Below are 21,677 nucleotides of genomic sequence, written 5' to 3'. Positions count from 1 at the left end.
CAGACTGAGTTTTAATACTGCCTTCTACTTCACGCTGCCAGACCTGAAGGTTTAATACTGCCTTCTAACTCACGCTGCCAGACCTGAAGGTTTTGATACTGCCTTCTACTCACGCTGCCAGACCTGAAGGTTTTAATACTGCCTTCTACTCACGCTCCAGACCTGAAGGTTTAATACAGCCTTCTACTCACGCTGCCAGACCTGAAGTTTTTAATACTGCCTTCTACTCACGCTGCCAGACTGAAGGTTTTAATACTGCCTTCTACTCACCTGCCAGACCTGAAGTTTAATACTGCCTTCTACTCACGCTGCGAGACCTAAGGTTTTATACTGCCTTCTACTCACGCTGCCAGACCTGAAGTTTTGATACTGCCTTCTACTCACTGCCGCCTGAAGGTTTGATACTGCCTTCTACTCACGCTGCCAGACCTGAAGGTTTTGATACTGCCTTCTACTCACGCTGCCAGACCTAGGTTTTAATACTGCCTTCTACTCACGCTGCCAGACCTGAAGTTTTATACTGCCTTCTACTCACGCTGCCAGACCTGAAGGTTTTGATACTGCCTTCTACTCACGCTGCCAGACCTGAAGTTTTGATACTGCCTTCTACTACGCTGCCAGACCTGAAGTTTTGATACTGCCTTCTACTCACGCTGCCAGACCTGAAGTTTTAATACTGCCTTCTACTTCACGCTGCCAGACCTGAAGGTTTTAATACGTCCTTCTACTCACGCTGCCAACCTGAAGGTTTTAATACTGCCTTCTACTCACGCTGCCAGACCTGAAGGTTTTATACTGCCTTCTACTCACGCTGCCCAAGACCTGAAGGTTTTAATACTGCCTTCTACTCACGCTGCCAGACTGAAGGTTTTAAATACTGCTTCTACTCACGCTCAGACCTGAAGGTTTAATAGCCTTCTACTCACGCTGCCAGACCTGAAGGTTTTAATACTGCCTTCTACTCTCACGCTGCCAGACCTGAAGGTTTAATACTGCCTTCTACTCACCTGCAGACCTGAATAGATACCTTCTACTCACGCTGCGACCTAAGGTTTTGATACTGCCTTCTACTCACCTGCCAGACTGAAGGTTTAATACTGACGCTTCTACTCACGCTGCCAGACCTAAGGTTTTGATACTGCCTTCTACTCACACTGCCAGACCTGAAGGTTTTAATACTGCCTTCTACTCACGCTGCCAACCTGAAGGTTTGATACTGCCTTCTACTCACGCTGCCAGACCTGAAGGTTTTGATACTGCCTTCTACTCACGCTGCCAGACCTGAAGGTTTTGATACTACTGCCTTCTACTCACGCTGCCAGACCTAAGGTTTTAATACTGCCTTCTACTCACGCTGCCAGACCTGAAGGTTTTAATACTGCCTTCTACTCACGCTGCCAGACTGAAGGTTTTGATACTGCCTTCTACTCACGCTGCCAGACTGAAGGTTTTGTACGCCTTCTACTCAGCTGCCGGACCTGAAGGTTTTGATACTGCCTTCTACTCACGCTGCCACCTGAAGGTTTTTAACTGCCTTCTACTCACGCTGCCAGACCTGAAGGTTTTAATACTGCCTTCTACTCACGCTGCAGACCTGAAGGTTTTAATACTGCCTTCTACTCCGCTGCCAGACCTGAAGGTTTTAATACTGCCTTCTACTCACGCTGCCAGACCTGAAGTTTTGATACTGCCTTCTACTCACGCTGCCGACCTGAAGGTTTTTAATACTGCCTTCTACTCACGCTGCCAGACCTGAAGGTTTTAATACTGCCTTCTACTCACGCTGCCAGACCTGAAGGTTTTATAGCCTTCTACTCACGCTGCCAGACCTGAAGTTTTATACTGCCTTCTACTCCGCTGCCAGACCTGAAGTTTTAATACTGCCTTCTACTCACGCTGCCAGACCTGAAGTTTAGATACTGCCTTCTACTCACGCTGCCAGACCTGAAGGTTTGAATACTGCCTTCTACTCACCGCTGCCAGAACCTGAAGGTTTAATACTGCCTTCTACTCACGCTGCCAGACCTGAAGTTTAATACTGCTTCTACTCACGCTGCCAGCCTGAAGGTTTTGAATACTGCCTTCTACTCACGCTGCCAGACCTGAAGTTTTGATACTGCCTTCTACTCACGCTGCCAGACCTGAAAGTTGATACTGCTTCTACTCACGCTGCCCAGACCTGAAGGTTTTGATACTGCCTTCTACTCACGCTGCCAGACCTGAAGGTTTAATACTGCCTTCTATTCACGCTGCCAGACCTGAAGGTTTTAATACTGCTTCTACTCACGCTGCCAGACCTGAAGGTTTTAATACTGCCTTCTACTCACGCTGCCAGACCTGAAGGTTTTGATACTGCCTTCTACTCACGCTGCCAGACCTGAAGGTTTTAATACTGCCTTCTACTCACGCTGCCAGACCTGAAGGTTTTAATACTGCCTTCTACTCACGCTGCCAGACCTGAAGGTTTTAATACAGCCTTCTACTCACGCTGCCAGACCTGAAGGTTTTAATACTGCCTTCTACTCACGCTGCCAGACCTGAAGGTTTAATACTGCCTTCTACTCACACTGCCAGACCTGAAGTAGAAGCGTGCCTTCTACTCACGCTGCGAGACCTGAAGGTTTGATACTGCCTTCTACTCACGCTGCCAGACCTGAAGGTTTTATACTGCCTTCTACTCACGCTGCCAGACCTGAAGGTTTGATACTGCTTCTACTCACGCTGCCAGACCTGAAGGTTTTAATACGCCTTCTACTCACGCTGCCAGACTGAAGGTTTGATACTGCCTTCTACTCACGCTGCCAGACCTGAAGGTTTGATACTGCCTTTACTCACGCTGCCAGACCTGAAGGTTTTGATACTGCCTTCTATTCACGCTGCCAGACCTGAAGGTTTTAATACTGCCTTCTACTCACGCTGCCAGACCTGAAGTTTTAATACTGCCTTCTACTCACGCTGCCAGACCTGAAGGTTTTGATACTGCTTCTACTCACGCTGCCAGACCTGAAGGTTTGATACTGCCTTCTACTCACGCTGCCAGACCTGAAGGTTTGATACTGCCTTTACTCACGCTGCCAGACCTGAAGGTTTGATACTGCCTTCTACTCACGCTGCCAGACCTGAAGGTTTTAATACTGCCTTCTATTCACGCTGCCAGACCTGAAGGTTTTAATACTGCCTTCTACTCACGCTGCCAGACCTGAAGGTTTTAATACTGCCTTCTACTCACGCTGCCAGACCTGAAGGTTTGATACTGCCTTCTACTCACGCTGCCAGACCTGAAGGTTTTAATACTGCCTTCTACTCACGCTGCCAGACCTGAAGGTTTTAATACTGCCTTCTACTCACGCTGCCAGACCTGAAGGTTTAATACAGCCTTCTACTCACGCTGCCAGACCTGAAGGTTTAATACTGCCTTCTACTCACGCTGCCAGACTGAAGGTTTTAATACTGCCTTCTACTCACTCTGCCAGACCTGAAGTAGAAGCGTTGCCTTCTACTCACGCTGCGAGACCTGAAGGTTTGATACTGCCTTCTACTCACGCTGCCAGACCTGAAGTAGAAGCGTGCCTTCATACTCACGCTGCGGAGGACCTCTGAAGCGTTTGATACTGCCTTCTACTTCACGCTGCCAGACCTGAAGGTTTTAATACTGCCTTCTACTCACGCTGCCAGACCTGAAGGTTTTGATACTGCCTTCTACTCACGCTGCCAGACCTGAAGGTTTTAATACTGCCTTCTACTCACGCTGCCAGACCTGAAGGTTTTGATACTGCCTTCTACTCACGCTGCCAGACCTGAGGTTTTGATACTGCCTTCTACTCACGCTGCCAGACCTGAAGGTTTTGATACTGCCTTCTACTCACGCTGCCAGACCTGAAGGTTTTAATACTGCCCTTCTACTCACGCTGCCAGACCTGAAGGTTTTAATACTGCCTTCTACTCACGCTGCCAGACCTGAAGGTTTTGATACTGCCTTCTACTCACGCTGCCAGACCTGAAGGTTTTGATACTGCCTTCTACTCACGCTGCCAGACCTGAAGGTTTTGATACTGCCTTCTACTCACGCTGCCAGACCTGAAGGTTTTGATACTGCCTTCTACTCACGCTGCCAGACCTGAAGGTTTTAATACTGCCTTCTACTCACGCTGCCAGATCTGAAGGTTTTAATACTGCCTTCTACTCACGCTGCCAGACCTGAAGGTTTTGATACTGCCTTCTACTCACGCTGCCAGACCTGAAGGTTTAATACAGCCTTCTACTCACGCTGCCAGACCTGAAGGTTTTAATACTGCCTTCTACTCACGCTGCCAGACCTGAAGGTTTTAATACTGCCTTCTACTCACACTGCCAGACCTGAAGTAGAAGCGTGCCTTCTACTCACGCTGCGAGACCTGAAGGTTTGATACTGCCTTCTACTCACGCTGCCAGACCTGAAGTAGAAGCGTGCCTTCTACTCACGCTGCGAGACCTGAAGGTTTGATACTGCCTTCTACTCACGCTGCCAGACCTGAAGGTTTTAATACTGCCTTCTACTCACGCTGCCAGACCTGAAGGTTTTGATACTGCCTTCTACTCACGCTGCCAGACCTGAAGGTTTTAATACTGCCTTCTACTCACGCTGCCAGACCTGAAGGTTTTGATACTGCCTTCTACTCACGCTGCCAGACCTGAAGGTTTTGATACTGCCTTCTACTCACGCTGCCAGACCTGAAGGTTTTGATACTGCCTTCTACTCACGCTGCCAGACCTGAAGGTTTTAATACTGCCTTCTACTCACGCTGCCAGACCTGAAGGTTTTAATACTGCCTTCTACTCACGCTGCCAGACCTGAAGGTTTTGATACTGCCTTCTACTCACGCTGCCAGACCTGAAGGTTTTGATACTGCCTTCTACTCACGCTGCCAGACCTGAAGGTTTTGATACTGCCTTCTACTCACGCTGCCAGACCTGAAGGTTTTGATACTGCCTTCTACTCACGCTGCCAGACCTGAAGGTTTTAATACTGCCTTCTACTCACGCTGCCAGACCTGAAGGTTTTAATACTGCCTTCTACTCACGCTGCCAGACCTGAAGGTTTTGATACTGCCTTCTACTCACGCTGCCAGACCTGAAGGTTTTAATACTGCCTTCTACTCACGCTGCCAGACCTGAAGGTTTTAATACTGCCTTCTACTCACGCTGCCAGACCTGAAGGTTTAATACTGCCTTCTACTCACGCTGCCAGACCTGAAGGTTTTAATACTGCCTTCTACTCACGCTGCCAGACCTGAAGGTTTTAATACTGCCTTCTACTCACGCTGCCAGACCTGAAGGTTTTAATACTGCCTTCTACTCACGCTGCCAGACCTGAAGGTTTTAATACTGCCTTCTACTCACGCTGCCAGACCTGAAGGTTTGATACTGCCTTCTACTCACGCTGCCAGACCTGAAGGTTTTGATACTGCCTTCTACTCACGCTGCCAGACCTGAAGGTTTTGATACTGCCTTCTACTCACGCTGCCAGACCTGAAGGTTTGATACTGCCTTCTACTCACGCTGCCAGACCTGAAGGTTTTAATACTGCCTTCTACTCACGCTGCCAGACCTGAAGGTTTTAATACTGCCTTCTACTCACGCTGCCAGACCTGAAGGTTTTGATACTGCCTTCTACTCACGCTGCCAGACCTGAAGGTTTTAATACTGCCTTCTATTCACGCTGCCAGACCTGAAGGTTTTAATACTGCCTTCTACTCACGCTGCCAGACCTGAAGGTTTTGATACTGCCTTCTACTCACGCTGCCAGACCTGAAGGTTTGATACTGCCTTCTACTCACGCTGCCAGACCTGAAGGTTTTGATACTGCCTTCTACTCACGCTGCCAGACCTGAAGGTTTTGATACTGCCTTCTACTCACGCTGCCAGACCTGAAGGTTTTAATACTGCCTTCTATTCACGCTGCCAGACCTGAAGGTTTGATACTGCCTTCTACTCACGCTGCCAGACCTGAAGGTTTTGATACTGCCTTCTACTCACGCTGCCAGACCTGAAGGTTTTAATACTGCCTTCTACTCACGCTGCCAGACCTGAAGGTTTTGAAACTGCCTTCTACTCACGCTGCCAGACCTGAAGGTTTTAATACTGTCTTCTACTCACGCTGCCAGACCTGAAGGTTTTAATACTGCCTTCTACTCACGCTGCCAGACCTGAAGGTTTTAATACTGCCTTCTACTCACTCTGCCAGACTTGAAGGTTTTAATACTGCCTTCTACTCACGCTGCCAGACCTGAAGGTTTTAATACTGCCTTCAACTCACGCTGCCAGACCTGAAGGTTTTAATACTGCCTTCTACTCACGCTGCCAGACCTGAAGGTTTTAATACTGCCTTCTACTCACGCTGCTGACCTGAAGGTTTTAATACTGCCTTCTACTCACGCTGCCAGACCTGAAGGTTTTAATACTGCCTTCTACTCACGCTGCCAGACCTGAAGGTTTTAATACTGCCTTCTACTCACGCTGCCAGACCTGAAGGTTTGATACTGCCTTCTACTCACGCTGCCAGACCTGAAGGTTTTAATACTGCCTTCTACTCACGTTGCCATACCTGAAGGTTTTAATACTGCCTTCTACTCACGCTGCCAGACCTGAAGGTTTGATACTGCCTTCTACTCACGCTGCCAGACCTGAAGGTTTTGATACTGCCTTCTACTCACGCTGCCAGACCTGAAGGTTTTAATACTGCCTTCTACTCACGCTGCCAGACCTGAAGGTTTTAATACTGCCTTCTACTCACGCTGCCAGACCTGAAGGTTTTAATACTGCCTTCTACTCACGCTGCCAGACCTGAAGGTTTTAATACTGCCTTCTACTCACGCTGACAGACCTGAAGGTTTTGATACTGCCTTCTACTCACGCTGCCAGACCTGAAGGTTTCAATACTGCCTTCTACTCACGCTGCCAGACCTGAAGGTTTTAATACTGCCTTCTACTCACGCTGCCAGACCTGAAGGTTTCAATACTGCCTTCTACTCACGCTGCCAGACCTGAAGGTTTCAATACTGCCTTCTACTCACGCTGCCAGACCTGAAGGTTTTAATACTGCCTTCTACTCACGCTGCCAGACCTGAAGGTTTTGATACTGCCTTCTACTCACGCTGCCAGACCTGAAGGTTTTAATACTGCCTTCTACTCATGCTGCCAGACCTGAAGGTTTTGATACTGCCTTCTACTCATGCTGCCAGACCTGAAGGTTTTGATACTGCCTTCTACTCACGCTGCCAGACCTGAAGGTTTTAATACTGCCTTCTACTCACGCTGCCAGACCTGAAGGTTTTAATACTGCCTTCTACTCACGCTGCCAGACCTGAAGGTTTTAATACTGCCTTCTACTCACGCTGCCAGACCTGAAGGTTTTAATACTGCCTTCTACTCATGCTGCCAGACCTGAAGGTTTTAATACTGCCTTCTACTCACGCTGCCAGACCTGAAGGTTTTGATACTGCCTTCTACTCACGCTGCCAGACCTGAAGGTTTTAATACTGCCTTCTACTCACGCTGCCAGACCTGAAGGTTTTGATACTGCCTTCTACTCACGCTGCCAGACCTGAAGGTTTTAATACTGCCTTCTACTCACGCTGCCAGACCTGAAGGTTTTAATACTGCCTTCTACTCACGCTGCCAGACCTGAAGGTTTTAATACTGCCTTCTACTCACGCTGCCAGACCTGAAGGTTTTAATACTGCCTTCTACTCATGCTGCCAGACCTGAAGGTTTTAATACTGCCTTCTACTCACGCTGCCAGACCTGAAGGTTTTGATACTGCCTTCTACTCACGCTGCCAGACCTGAAGGTTTTGATACTGCCTTCTACTCACGCTGCCAGACCTGAAGGTTTTAATACTGCCTTCTACTCACGCTGCCAGACCTGAAGGTTTTGATACTGCCTTCTACTCACGCTGCCAGACCTGAAGGTTTTAATACTGCCTTCTACTCACGCTGCCAGACCTGAAGGTTTTAATACTGCCTTCTACTCACGCTGCCAGACCTGAAGGTTTTAATACTGCCTTCTACTCATGCTGCCAGACCTGAAGGTTTTAATACTGCCTTCTACTCACGCTGCCAGACCTGAAGGTTTTGATACTGCCTTCTACTCACGCTGCCAGACCTGAAGGTTTTGATACTGCCTTCTACTCACGCTGCCAGACCTGAAGGTTTTAATACTGCCTTCTACTCACGCTGCCAGACCTGAAGGTTTTAATACTGCCTTCTACTCACGCTGCCAGACCTGAAGGTTTTAATACTGCCTTCTACTCACGCTGCCAGACCTGAAGGTTTTAATACTGCCTTCTATTCAAAGTTTAATCACAGCACTAACCTGTCTGTCCTGAGACAGATGATATCCTTGATCTGAATCATCTGAGCTGAGATGCGAAGAGTTGATTTGGTAAAAAAAGAAAAAGCTGGAACCGTTCAGGTGTTGCCAAAGTAACTACATGCTTCCTGATTTAATTTGAACACTCAGAGCCTGATAGGCTAGATATATATAACGGACAACAGCTATTCATATCCTAGGTAAGTGTTATTGCCCTAAAAAGTACTGGGAATCTTAATCTGCATGAAGAAAACAGTGTCATTTAGAGAGAGGGAGGGCGGGAGAGGTGGAGAGAGGGGCTGAGAGAGATGAGGGAGAGAGATAGACAGAGATCGAGAGAGATAGACAGAGAGAGAGAGAGAGAGAGGGAGACAGAGAGAGATGAGGGAGAGAGATAGACAGAGATCGAGAGAGAGGGAGGGAGAGGCAGAGGGACCGAGAAAGAGAGAGGGGTTGATGGAGAGAGAGAGCTTGAGGCAGATAAAGTGATTGAGAGAGACAGAGGGTGAGGGAGAACGAGAGAGTAGAGAGAATAAAAGAAAGAATGAGAGAGACAGACAGAAATAGCGACAGGGATAACTAGGAGGGAGAGCGGTTGAGTAGCTCAGATTGCCGGGGAGGGAGAAGGTGTAGTACTGAAGGTGTAAACTTGGCAGTAGATAATACAAACAGTATATTTGACCTCTCAGATTCCCTATGAAAATCGAAACAGAAAACCGAAGATAATTACCAACAATGACAAATGGTTTGATGAAGAATGCAAAAACATAAGAAAGAAATTGAGAAACCTATCCAACCAAAAACAGAGACCCAGAAAACCTGAGTCTACGCCTTCACTATGGTGAATCACTAAAACAATACAGAAATACACTACGGTAAAAGAACGAACAGCACGTCAGAAATCAGCTCAATGTAATTGAAGAACCAAAAACTTCTGGGAAAACTGGAAAACACTCAACAAACAACACGAAGAGTTATCTATCCAAAATGGAGATGTATGGACCTGACCTCTCAAACCGCTTTCTCTAATCTTTTTGGCCCTTTAACAAAGAGCAAACAGCAAAGACATATACATGATCAAATACAAATCTTAGAATCAACTATTAAAGACTGGAGAATCCACTGGGTTCTGGTAATTACATTGAATGAACTACAGGACAAAATACAAACCCTCCAACTCAAAAAGGCCTGTGGTGTTGATGGTATCTTCAATGAAATTATAAAATATACAGACAACAAATTCCAATTGGCTATACTTAAACTCTTTAACATCATCCTTAGCTCTGGCATCTTCCCCAATATTTGGAACCAAGGGCTGATCACCCCAATCAACAAAAGTGGAGACAAATTTGACCCCAATAACTACCGTGGGATATGCGTCAACAGCAACCTTGGGAAAATCCTCTGCAATATCATTAACAGCAGACTCGTACATGTCCTTAATTAACTTCTTATGGCTGGGGGCGGTATTGAGTAGCTTGGATGAAAAGGTGCCCAGAGTAAACTGCCTGCTACTCAGGCCCAGTTGCTAATATATGCATATCATTAGTAGATTTGGATAGAAAACACTCTGAAGTTTCTAAAACTGTTTGAATGGTGTCTGTGAGTATAACAGAACTCATATGGCAGGCAAAAAACGGAGAAATCTTGCTGCACACGCAGTCTCCTCGTGGATTGCAATGTAATCGGCCATTATCGGCGTCCAAAAAGCCAGATTACCGATTGTTATGAAAACTTGACATCGGCCCTAATTCATCGGCCATGCCAACCTCAAGTACGCTCTACCCTCTGCAGTGCCTTGCGGTCGGAGGCCGAACAATTGCCATACCAGGCAGTGATGCAACCAGTCAGGATGCTCTCGATGGTGCAGCTGTAGAACCTTTTGAGGATCTGAGGACCCAAGCCAAATCTTTTCAGTCTCCTGAGAGGGAATAGGTTTTGTCGTGCCCTCTTCACGACTGTCTTTGTGTGCTTGGACAATGTTAGTTTGTTGGTGATGTGGACGCCAAGGAACTTGAAGCTCTCAACCTGCTCCACTACAGCCCCGTCGATGAGAATGGGGGCGTGCTCGGTCCTCCTTTTCCTGTAGTCCACAATCATCTCATTTGTCTTGATCACGTTGAGGGAGAGGTTATTGTTCTGGCACCACACTGCCAGGTCTCTGACTTCCTCCCTATAGGCTGTCTCGTAGTTGTCGGTGATCAGTCCTACCACTGTTGTGTCATCGGCAAACTTAATGATGGTGTAATGAGTCGTGCCTGGCCGTGCAGTCATGAGTGAACAGGGAGTACAGGAGGGGACTAAGCACGCACCCCTGAGGGGCCCCGTGTTGAGGATCAGCGAGGCGGATGTGTTGTTACCTACCCTTACCACCTGAGGGTGGCCCGTCAAGGACTATGGACTATGGGACTATGGTGGTCTGCTTAAAACATGTTGGTATTACACACTCGGACAGGGAGAGGTTGAAAATGTCAGTGAAGACACTTGCCAGTTGGTCAGTGCATGCTCGCAGTACACGTCCTGGTAATTCGTCTGTTCCTGCGGCCTTGTGAATATTGATCTGTCTAAATGTCTTACTCACATCAGCTGCCGAGAGCGTGATCCCACATGCGTCCGGAACAGCTGGTGGTGTCATGCATGTTTCAGTTTTGTATGCCTCGAAGCGAGCATAGCAGTTTAGCTCGTGTCACTGGGCAGCTTTCGGCTGTGCTTCCCCTTTGTAGTCTGTAATGGTTTGCAATCCCTGCCACATCCGACGAGTGTCGGAGCCGGTGTAGTACGATTCGATCATAGTCCTGTATTGACACTTTGCCTGTTTGATGGGTCGTCGCAGGGCATAGGGGGATTTCTTATAAGCTTCCGGGTTAGAGTCCCGCTCCTTGAAAGCGGCAGCTCTAGCCTTTAGCTCAGTGTGGATTTTGCCTGTAATCCATGGCTTCTGGTTGGGGTATGTACGTACGGTCACTGTAGGGACGACATCATTGGTGAAGCCAATGACTGATGTGCTGTACTCCTCAATGTCGTAAAAAGAATCCCGTAACATGTTCCAGTCTGTGCAAAACAGTCCTGTAGTTCAGCATCTGCTTCATCTGACCACTTTTTTAAAGACCGAGTCACTGGTGCTTCCTGCTTTAATTTTTGCTTGTAACAGGAATCAGGAGGATAGAATTATGGTCAGATTTGCCAAATGGAGGGCGAGGGAGAGCTTTGTACGGGTCTCTGTGTGTGGAGTAAAGGTGTTCGAGAATTTTTTTCCCTTTGGTTGCACATTTAACATGCTGATAGAAATTTGGTAAAACAGATATAAGTTTCTCTGCATTAAAGTCCCCGGCCACTAGGAGCGCCGCCTCTGGATGAGCGTTTTCTTGTTTGGTTATGGCCCTATACAGCTTGTTGAGTGTGGTCTTAGTGCCACCATCGGTCTGTGGTGGTAAATAGACAGCTACTAAAAATACAGATGAAAACTCTCTAGGTAGATAGTGTGGTCTACAGCTTTTCATGAGATACTCTACCTCAGGCGAGTAAAACCACAAGACTTCCTTAGATATTGTGCACCAGTTGTTGTTTACATATATGCATAGTCCGCCACCCCTTGTCTTAGCAGAAGCTACTGTTCCATCCTGCCGGTACATCGTATAACCAGCCAGCTGTATGTTGATAATTTTGTCGTTCAGCCACGACTCCGTGAAGCATAAGATATTAAAGTTTTAATGTCCCGTTGCTGGTTAAATCTTCCTCGTAGATTTTATTTTCCAATGATTGCACATTAGCTAGAAGAACGGAAGGCAGGAAGGATTTATTCGATCACCTACAAATTCTCAGATGGCTGCCCCGACCTCTCTCTTCTTTTTCTCCGTCATCTCTTCACACAAATTGCGGGGATTTGGGCCTGTTCCCGGGAAAGCAGTATGGCTTCACGTCGGACTCATTAAAGGAAAAAAAGCTTCTTCCAGTCCGTGGTGAGTAATCGCTGTTCTGATGTCCAGAAGTTATTTTCGGTCATAAGAGATGGTAGCAGCAACATTATGTACAGAATAAGTACAAACAAAGCAAAACATTTGTTGTGGCAATGTTAACATATGTTTCCCATGCCAATGTTATTGAATTGAATTGAAATTGAGAGGGAGAGAGGTTGAGTGGCTCAGATTGCCTGGGAGGGAGGGAGGGAGGTTGAGTGGCTCAGATTGCCTAGGAGGGAGGGAGGGAGGTTGAGTGGCTCAGATTGCCTGGGAGGGAGGGAGGTTGGCTCAGATTGCCTGGGAGGGAGGGAGGGAGGGAGGGAGGGAGGGAGGGAGGTTGAGTGGCTCAGATTGCCTGGGAGGGAGGGAGGGAGGTTGAGTGGCTCAGATTGCCTGGGGGTCAGTTACAAAACAACAAAAGGATTTTCTAACAAGAATCTGTCTTTAATTATTTAAAAACAACAAATAAGCTATCTCTAGTTCCGAGCCCCTTTACAAAGAAGGAACGAGGAGGGACATGAACATTTTAGTTCATGGTGACATCTTGTTTCTACAGCCGGGTCCTGTGTAAAGCTTTCATCAGAGAAGAGTTACTGTGTTGTCTATTCCATACACCCTATTCGCTATGGACCCTGGTCCAAACTAGTGCACTATGTAGGGAATAGGGCCCTGGTCCAAACTAGTGCACTATGTAGGGAATAGGGTCCTGGTCCAAACTAGTGCACTATGTAGGGAACAAGGCCCTGGTCCAAACTAGTGCACTATGTAGGGAATAGGGCCCTGGTCCAAACTAGTGCAATATGTAGGGAATAGGGCCCTGGTCCAAACTAGTGCACTATGTAGGGAATAGGGCCCTGGTCCAAACTAGTGCACTATGTAGGGAATAGGGTGCCAGTTTGGAGACACAGTCTCTGTCCTGTGGTCTGTTAGATTCTATAAATGACATGTGGTTCTGAGATTCTGCTGGCTTTACAGTCTGAACGGGAGAGGAGAGGAGTCTATTAATGATCGAGTGTCTGTCAGCTGTAGAGTCATCAACAACAGTTCAATCTGTAGTCACAGATGTACTGAGGCTGTACGGTGGTAACCAACAGGCCTTCCCCTTGATCTGCTGTACTGAGGCTGTACGGTGGTAACCAACAGGCCTTCACCTTGATCTGCTGTACTGAGGCTGTACGGTGGTAACCAACAGGCCTTCCCCTTGATCTGCTGTACTGAGGCTGTACGGTGGTAACCAACAGGCCTTCCCCTTGATCTGCTGTACTGAGGCTGTACGGTGGTAACCAACAGGCCTTCCCCTTGATCTGCTGTACTGAGGCTGTACGGTGGTAACCAACAGACCTTCCCCTTGATCTGCTGTACTGAGGCTGTACGGTGGTAACCAACAGGCCTTCCCCTTGATCTGCTGTACTGAGGCTGTACGGTGGTAACCAACAGGCCTTCCCCTTGATCTGCTGTACTGAGGCTGTACGGTGGTAACCAACAGACCTTCCCCTTGATCTGCTGTACTGAGGCTGTACGGTGGTAACCAACAGGCCTTCCCCTTGATCTGCTGTACTGAGGCTGTACGGTGGTAACCAACAGACCTTCCCCTTGATCTGCTGTACTGAGGCTGTACGGTGGTAACCAACAGGCCTTCCCCTTGATCTGCTGTACTGAGGCTGTACGGTGGTAACCAACAGGCCTTCCCCTTGATCTGCTGTACTGAGGCTGTACGGTGGTAACCAACAGACCTTCCCCTTGATCTGCTGTACTGAGGCTGTACGGTGGTAACCAACAGACCTTCCCCTTGATCTGCTGTACTGAGGCTGTACGGTGGTAACCAACAGGCCTTCCCCTTGATCTGCTGTACTGAGGCTGTACGGTGGTAACCAACAGACCTTCCCCTTGATCTGCTGTACTGAGGCTGTACGGTGGTAACCAACAGACCTTCCCCTTGATCTGCTGTACTGAGGCTGTACGGTGGTAACCAACAGGCCTTCCCCTTGATCTGCTGTACTGAGGCTGTACGGTGGTAACCAACAGGCCTTCCCCTTGATCTGCTGTACTGAGGCTGTACGGTGGTAACCAACAGACCTTCCCCTTGATCTGCTGTACTGAGGCTGTACGGTGGTAACCAACAGACCTTCCCCTTGATCTGCTGTACTGAGGCTGTACGGTGGTAACCAACAGGCCTTCCCCTTGATCTGCTGTACTGAGGCTGTACGGTGGTAACCAACAGGCCTTCCCCTTGATCTGCTGTACTGAGGCTGTACGGTGGTAACCAACAGACCTTCCCCTTGATCTGCTGTACTGAGGCTGTACGGTGGTAACCAACAGGCCTTCCCCTTGATCTGCTGTACTGAGGCTGTACGGTGGTAACCAACAGGCCTTCCCCTTGATCTGCTGTACTGAGGCTGTACGGTGGTAACCAACAGGCCTTCCCCTTGATCTGCTGTACTGAGGCTGTACGGTGGTAACCAACAGACCTTCCCCTTGATCTGCTGTACTGAGGCTGTACGGTGGTAACCAACAGACCTTCCCCTTGATCTGCTGTACTGAGGCTGTACGGTGGTAACCAACAGGCCTTCCCCTTGATCTGCTGTACTGAGGCTGTACGGTGGTAACCAACAGACCTTCCCCTTGATCTGCTGTACAGTGAGAGGAGTGGGACAGTGACAGGAGTGGGACAGTGAGTGGAGTGGGACAGTGAGAGGAGTGGGACAGTGAGAGGAGTGGGACAGTGAGACAGTGAGTGGAGTGGGACAGTGAGACAGTGGGAGGAGTGGGACAGTGAGAGGAGTGGGACAGTGAGAGGAGTGGGACAGTGAGAGGAGTGGGACAGTGAGAGGAGTGGGACAGTGAGATGAGTGGGACAGTGAGTGGAGTGGGACAGTGAGGGGAGTGGGACAGTGAGGGGAGTGGGACAGTGAGAGGAGTGGGACAGTGAGAGGAGTGGGACAGTGAGTGGAGTGGGACAGTGAGTGGAGTGGGACAGTGAGTGGAGTGGGACAGTGAGAGGAGTGGGACAGTGGGAGGAGTGGGACAGTGAGAGGAGTGGGACAGTGAGAGGAGTGGGACAGTGAGAGGAGTGGGACAGTGAGAGGAGTGGGACAGAGAGAGGAGTGGGACAGTGAGTGGAGTGGGACAGTGAGAGGAGTGGGACAGTGAGAGGAGTGGGACAGTGAGAGGAGTGGGACAGTGAGTGGTGTGGGACAGTGAGAGGAGTGGGACAGTGAGTGGAGTGGGACAGTGAGGGGAGTGGGACAGTGAGAGGAGTGGGACAGTGAGACAGTGAGTGGAGTGGGACAGTGAGAGGAGTGGGACAGTGAGAGGAGTGGGACAGTGAGAGGAGTGGGACAGTGAGTGGAGTGGGACAGTGAGGGGAGTGGGACAGTGAGAGGAGTGGGACAGTGAGACAGTGAGTGGAGTGGGACAGTGAGAGGAGTGGGACAGTGAGAGGAGTGGGACAGTGAGTGGAGTGGGACAGTGAGAGGAGTGGGACAGTGAGAGGAGTGGGACAGTGAGAGGAGTGGGACAGTGAGTGGAGTGGGACAGTGAGTGGAGTGGGACAGTGAGAGGAGTGGGACAGTGAGAGGAGTGGGACAGTGAGAGGAGTGGGACAGTGAGTGGAGTGGGACAGTGAGAGGAGTGGGACAGTGAGAGGAGTGGGACAGTGAGAGGAGTGGGACAGTGAGAGGAGTGGGACAGTGAGTGGAGTGGGACAGTGAGTGGAGTGGGACAGTGAGGGGAGTGGGACAGTGAGAGGAGTGGGACAGTGAGACAGTGAGTGGAGTGGGACAGTGAGAGGAGTGGGACAGTGAGACAGTGAGGGGAGTGGGACAGTGAGAGGAGTGGGACAGTGAGACAGTGAGGGGAGTGGGACAGTGAGAGGAGTGGGACAGTGAGACAGTGAGTGGAGTGGGACAGTGAGAGGAGTGGGACAGTGAGTGGAGTGGGACAGTGAGAGGAGTGGGACAGTGAGTGGAGTGGGACATCAAAGCCAGGTTTCCTGCCACCAAACAGACAGAGTGTACCAGGGGATAAATCTGCGGAGTCTATTACCCATGGTGCACTGGGGGCCGGTAATGTTACTGCGATGATAATGAAGTGTTTTACGGTGTTGATTATGAAGTTACAGTGTTGATTATGAGGGTGGTATGGGGATAATTGCAGGAGAGACGATTTGACCTATTGTCTGTGTGTGTTTCAGACACAGGAAAGTTTTGCCTGAGTTTTGCATCAGACTCGCAACAATTGTCAAGTTGGTTGAATTTAGAATAGACTCATTTAGAATAAACTGCACTCATACTGTCGTAGTGAACTCTACCGTTGGTATGCGTGTACTGCAGCATTAACAGAGACATAATGGGTAGCCTCAAGCAGCTGCTAACTGCAGCATTAACAGAGACATAATGGGTAGCCTCAAGCAGCTGCTAACTGCAGCATTAACAGAGACATAATGGGTAGCCTGATTGGATGTGATATCAGGACACTGTAAGATTGTGATCGAGTTCATATGAATATTTAGCAGATGTCTTTTCATATCATGAATTATTAATTGTGTTTATTAATATTATGCAAATGTTGTGTTAATGTTATGATATGCAAATCATATGTTGTCATGGTTGTCAACAATATTAATGGGAGAGAAAACAGGCTAAAAGTCAGCTGAAGGACTAAATATGTATGAATCACAGTTATTATACATGTGGGTGTGTGTGTGTGTGTGTGTGTGTGTGTGTGTGTGTGTGTGTGTGTGTGTGTGTGTGTGTGTGTGTGTGTGTGTGTGTGTGTGTGTGTGTGTGTGTGTGTGTGTGTGTGTGTGTGTGAGTGTGTGTGGGTGTGTGTGTGTGTGTGTGTGTGTGTGTGGTGTGTGTGTGTGTGTGTGTGTGGTGTGTGTGTGTGAGAGATTATGCTTGGTTTTCATTATAGGCGTCATTAGGTTTGGCCTTCCGGGGGCTTCAGCCCCGAAGGTTTTTGGTCCAGCCCCAAACCTTTTGATGTTCAAAGAACTTAGAAATTGCAGACTGTTCCGTCTGATATGAGTTTCCATCACTGGCTACGGGCAGTAGAGTAAGCACTGCAACAAACCCCTGGAATGAATCTCAACTAGCAATGCCTGCTGTGATTGGTTGAGATTTCACAACACAGTGGACTGCTCTGGCAATATTCTCTACTTGTCTGAAACATGGCTTTCAGACAAGATACCCCCCCATGGCAATCCAACTCGATCGATTCTCCATTCACCAAGCAGATTGTGAGGATCGACGCTGGAGACAGGAAGCTGGTGCAGGGAGAACATTTAATAAATAAGGAACATGAAACAGGACAGGAACAGCATCTGGACAGGGGACAAAGTAACGACATCAATGCAGACACAGAGAATAACGTGAGGAACAGACAGATAGCCAATCAAATCATTGATGGAGTTCAAGTGATGAGGCGCTGGTGAGCGTAACGAAGGGGACAGGTGTGCTTAATGATAGGCAGTCTGGCGAGGGAAAGCGGGAGCAGGCATGACACAGACAGGACATTGGATTCAGGTAAATGCAGAGGGGGTGGGGTATGCCACTTCATCAAAAGGCAAATAGTGTGCTGACTCTAGCTCAGTGCAAGTCTCCACCTATTGTTGACCCGTCTTGGAATACCTGATGGTCAAATGCAGACCCTTCTAACCTCCCGAGAGAGTTTTCATCTGTTATCATGACTGTTGTTATACAGTATACCACCTCAGGACAAGTAAAATAACAAACTGGCACTTAACGAACTGTACGAGGCTGTGAACAAGCAGGAAAACATAAACCCAGAGGCTGCTTTCCGTTTTTTTCCTTTTTTTTTTATCCCATTTTCTCCCCAATTTTTCGTGGTATCCAATCGCTAGTAATTACTATCTTGTCTCATCGCTACAACTCCCGTACGGGCTCGGGAGAGACGAAGGTCGAAAGCCATGCGTCCTCCGAAGCACAACCCAACCAAGCCGCACTGCTTCTTAACACAGCGCGCCTCCAACCCGGAAGCCAGCCGCACCAATGTGTCGGAGGAAACACCGTGTACCTGGCCCCCTTGGTTAGCGCGCACTGCGCCCGGCCCGCCACAGGAGTCGCTGGAGCGCGATGAGACAAGGATATCCCTACCGGCCAAACCCTCCCTAACCCGGACGACGCTATGCCATTGTGCGTCGCCCCACGGACCTCCCGGTCGCGGCCGGCTGCGACAGAGCCTGGGCGCGAACCCAGAGACTCTGGTGGCGCAGTTAGCACTGCGATGCAGTGCCCTAGACCACTGCGCCACCCGGGAGGCCTGCTGCTTTCCTTTTTAATGGCTTCCATCAACACGTCTCCTTCTCCACTACGGCCAATAAAGTTCTAGACCACTGTTGCATTCAAGGCCCTCCCTCACCCCCCCCCCCCTAAATAAATAAAATTAGATCATGACTCTATACTCCTGCTTCCTGTTTACAAGCAGAAACTCAAAACAGGAAGTACCCATGACGCGATCCATTGAGAAACAGTCCTCCTTTTTCGAGGCTATGCACCCAGACTGCTTTGCTAGCGCTGACTGTATAATGTTCTGGGACTCCGCCGATAGCATCGACGTGCTAACTACCTCTGTCACCAGCTTCATTAATGCCGACGCTGTGCCCACAGTGAAGATTCGCTGCTTCCCTAATCAAAAGCCCTGGAATAACGCAGATGTCGGGCGCTAATCCAAAGGACAGGACTACTGCACAAACGGCTATCGCAGCCAACCCCAAGGCTACGGCTGAAGACATAAACAAGTAAAAAGAAGTCCTTCTACGAGCTCCGCAGAGCCATCAAACATACAAAAGGGACAATATAGGAACAAGGTGGAATCTACAGACTCCGACTCCTGCCACATGCTTACAAAGAGAAGACCCAGCTGTGATCTGCCCAACGATAACTCTCTAAAAGATTAACTCAATGCATTTTATGCACGCTTCAACAAAAAAACAACACTGATCTGTGCTCAAGGGCCCACGCTGACCCAGGGGCCTGGGCAATCTCCCTCTCCGAGGCCAGCGTGGGTTTTAATCAGTTCAGCACTCGTAAGGCCATAGGGCTGGAGGGTATTCCCGGGCGCGTTCACAGAGCGCAGACCAGCTGGCAGGCATATTGACGGTCATTTTCAACCCTTTCCCTGTCCCGGTCTGTAATCCCCACGTCTCAAACTGACCACCATCATTCCTGATCTTAAGAGCTCTAAGGCTACCTGCCCTGTAGCACTCACATCTGTCATCATGATGTAGAGGCTAGTTAAGGTACAACACATCATCTCCATCATCCCAGACACCCTAGACCCACTCCAATTTGCATACCGCCCCAAACAGATCCATAGACGATACAATCTCAATTGCACTCCACACTGCCCTCACCAACCTAGATAAGAGGAATACCTATGTGAGAATGCTGTTCATTGACTAGGAGGGGTGCGTCACTTGAGTGGGTTGAGTTACTGACGTGATCTTCCTGTCTGGGTTGGCGCCCCCCCTTGGTTTGTGCTGTGGTGGAGATCTTTGTGGGCTATACTCGGCCTTGTCTCAGGATTGTAAGTTGGTGGCTGAAGATATCCTTCTAGTGGTGCGGGGGCTGTGCTTTGGCAAAGTGGGTGGGGTTATATCCTTCCTGTTTGGCCCTGTCCGGGGGTATCATCGGATGGGGCCACAGTGTCTCCTGACCCCTCCTGTCTCAGCCTCCAGTATTTATGCTGCAGTAGTTTATGTGTCGGGGGGCTAGGGCCAGTTGGTTATATCTGGAGTACTTCTCCTGTCTTATCCAGTGTTCTGTGTGAATTTAAGTATGCTCTCTCTAATTCTCTCCTTCTCTCTTTCTTTCTCTCTCTCGGAGGACCTGAGCCCTAGGACCATACGTCAGGACTACTGGGCATGATGACTCCTTGCTGTCCCCAGTCCACCTGGCCTTGCTGCTGTTCCAGTTTCAACTGTTCTGCCTGCAGTTATGGAACCCCTACCTGTCCCAGACCTGCTGTTTTCAACTCTTAATGATCGGCTATGAAAAGCCAACTGACATTTATTCCTGATTATTATTTGACCATGCTTGTCATTTATGAACATTTTGAACATCTTGGCTCTCTCTAATTCTCTCCTTCTCTCTTTCTTTCTCTCTCTCGGAGGAACTGAGCCCTAGGACCATACGTCAGGACTACCGGGCATGATGACTCCTTGCTGTCCCCAGTCCACCTGGCCTTGCTGCTGTCCCAGTTTCAACTGTTCTGCCTGCAGTTATGGAACCCCTACCAGTCCCAGATCTGCTGTTTTCAACTCTTAATTATCGGCTATGAAAAGCCAACTGACATTAATTCCTGATTTATTATTTGACCATGCTTGTCATTCATGAACATTTTGAACATCTTGGCTCTCTCTAATTCTCTCCTTCTCTCTTTCTTTCTCTCTCTCGGAGGAACTGAGCCCTAGGACCATACGTCAGGACTACCGGGCATGATGACTCCTTGCTGTCCCCAGTCCACCTGGCCTTGCTGCTGTCCCAGTTTCAACTGTTCTGCCTGCGGTTATGGAACCCCTACCTGTCCCAGACCTGCTGTTTTCAACTCTTAATTATCGGCTATGAAAAGCCAACTGACATTTATTCCTGATTATTATTTGACCATGCTTGTCATTTATGAACATTTTGAACATCTTGGCCATGTTTTGTTATTATCTCCACCCGGCACAGCCAGAAGAGGACTGGCCACCCCTCATAGCCTGGTTCCTCTCTAGGTTTCTTCCTAGGTTTTGGCCTTTCTAGGGAGTTTTTCCTAGCCACCGTGCTTCTACACCTGCATTGCTTGCTGTTTGGGGTTTTAGGCTGGGTTTCTGTACAGCACTTTGAGATATTAGCTGATGTACGAAGGGCTATATAAAATAAACTTGATTGAACTTGATTGACTACAGCTCAGCGTAGTAACTATAGCTCAGTGTTCAACACCATAGTCCCCCCCCAAGCTCATCACCAAGCTTGGGACTGAACACCTCCCTCTGCAACCGGATACTGGACTTCCTTACGGGCCGACCCGTAAGGTGAGGGTAGGCAACATTACCTCTGACCCTGGGACCCCACAGCGGTGTGTGCTTAGGCCCCTCCTGCACTCCCTGTTCACCCACAACTGAGTGGCCACGGATGATTCCATCTAACACCATCATCAAGTTTTGCTGACGACACAACGGTGGAAGGCCTGATCACCGGCGACGACGAGACAGCCTACAGGTAGGAGGTCAGAGACCTGGCAGTGTGGTGCCAGAACAACAACCTCTCCCTCAACGATGAGACAGCCTACAGGGAGGAGGTCAGAGACCTGGCAACGATGAGACAGCCTATAGGGAGGAGGTCAGAGACCTGGCAGTGTGGTGCC

Source organism: Salvelinus namaycush, chromosome 15 (assembly GCF_016432855.1).
Source record: "Salvelinus namaycush isolate Seneca chromosome 15, SaNama_1.0, whole genome shotgun sequence".
NCBI classification, from domain to species: Eukaryota; Metazoa; Chordata; class Actinopteri; order Salmoniformes; family Salmonidae; genus Salvelinus; species Salvelinus namaycush.
Note: the sequence above shows the minus strand (reverse complement) of the source record.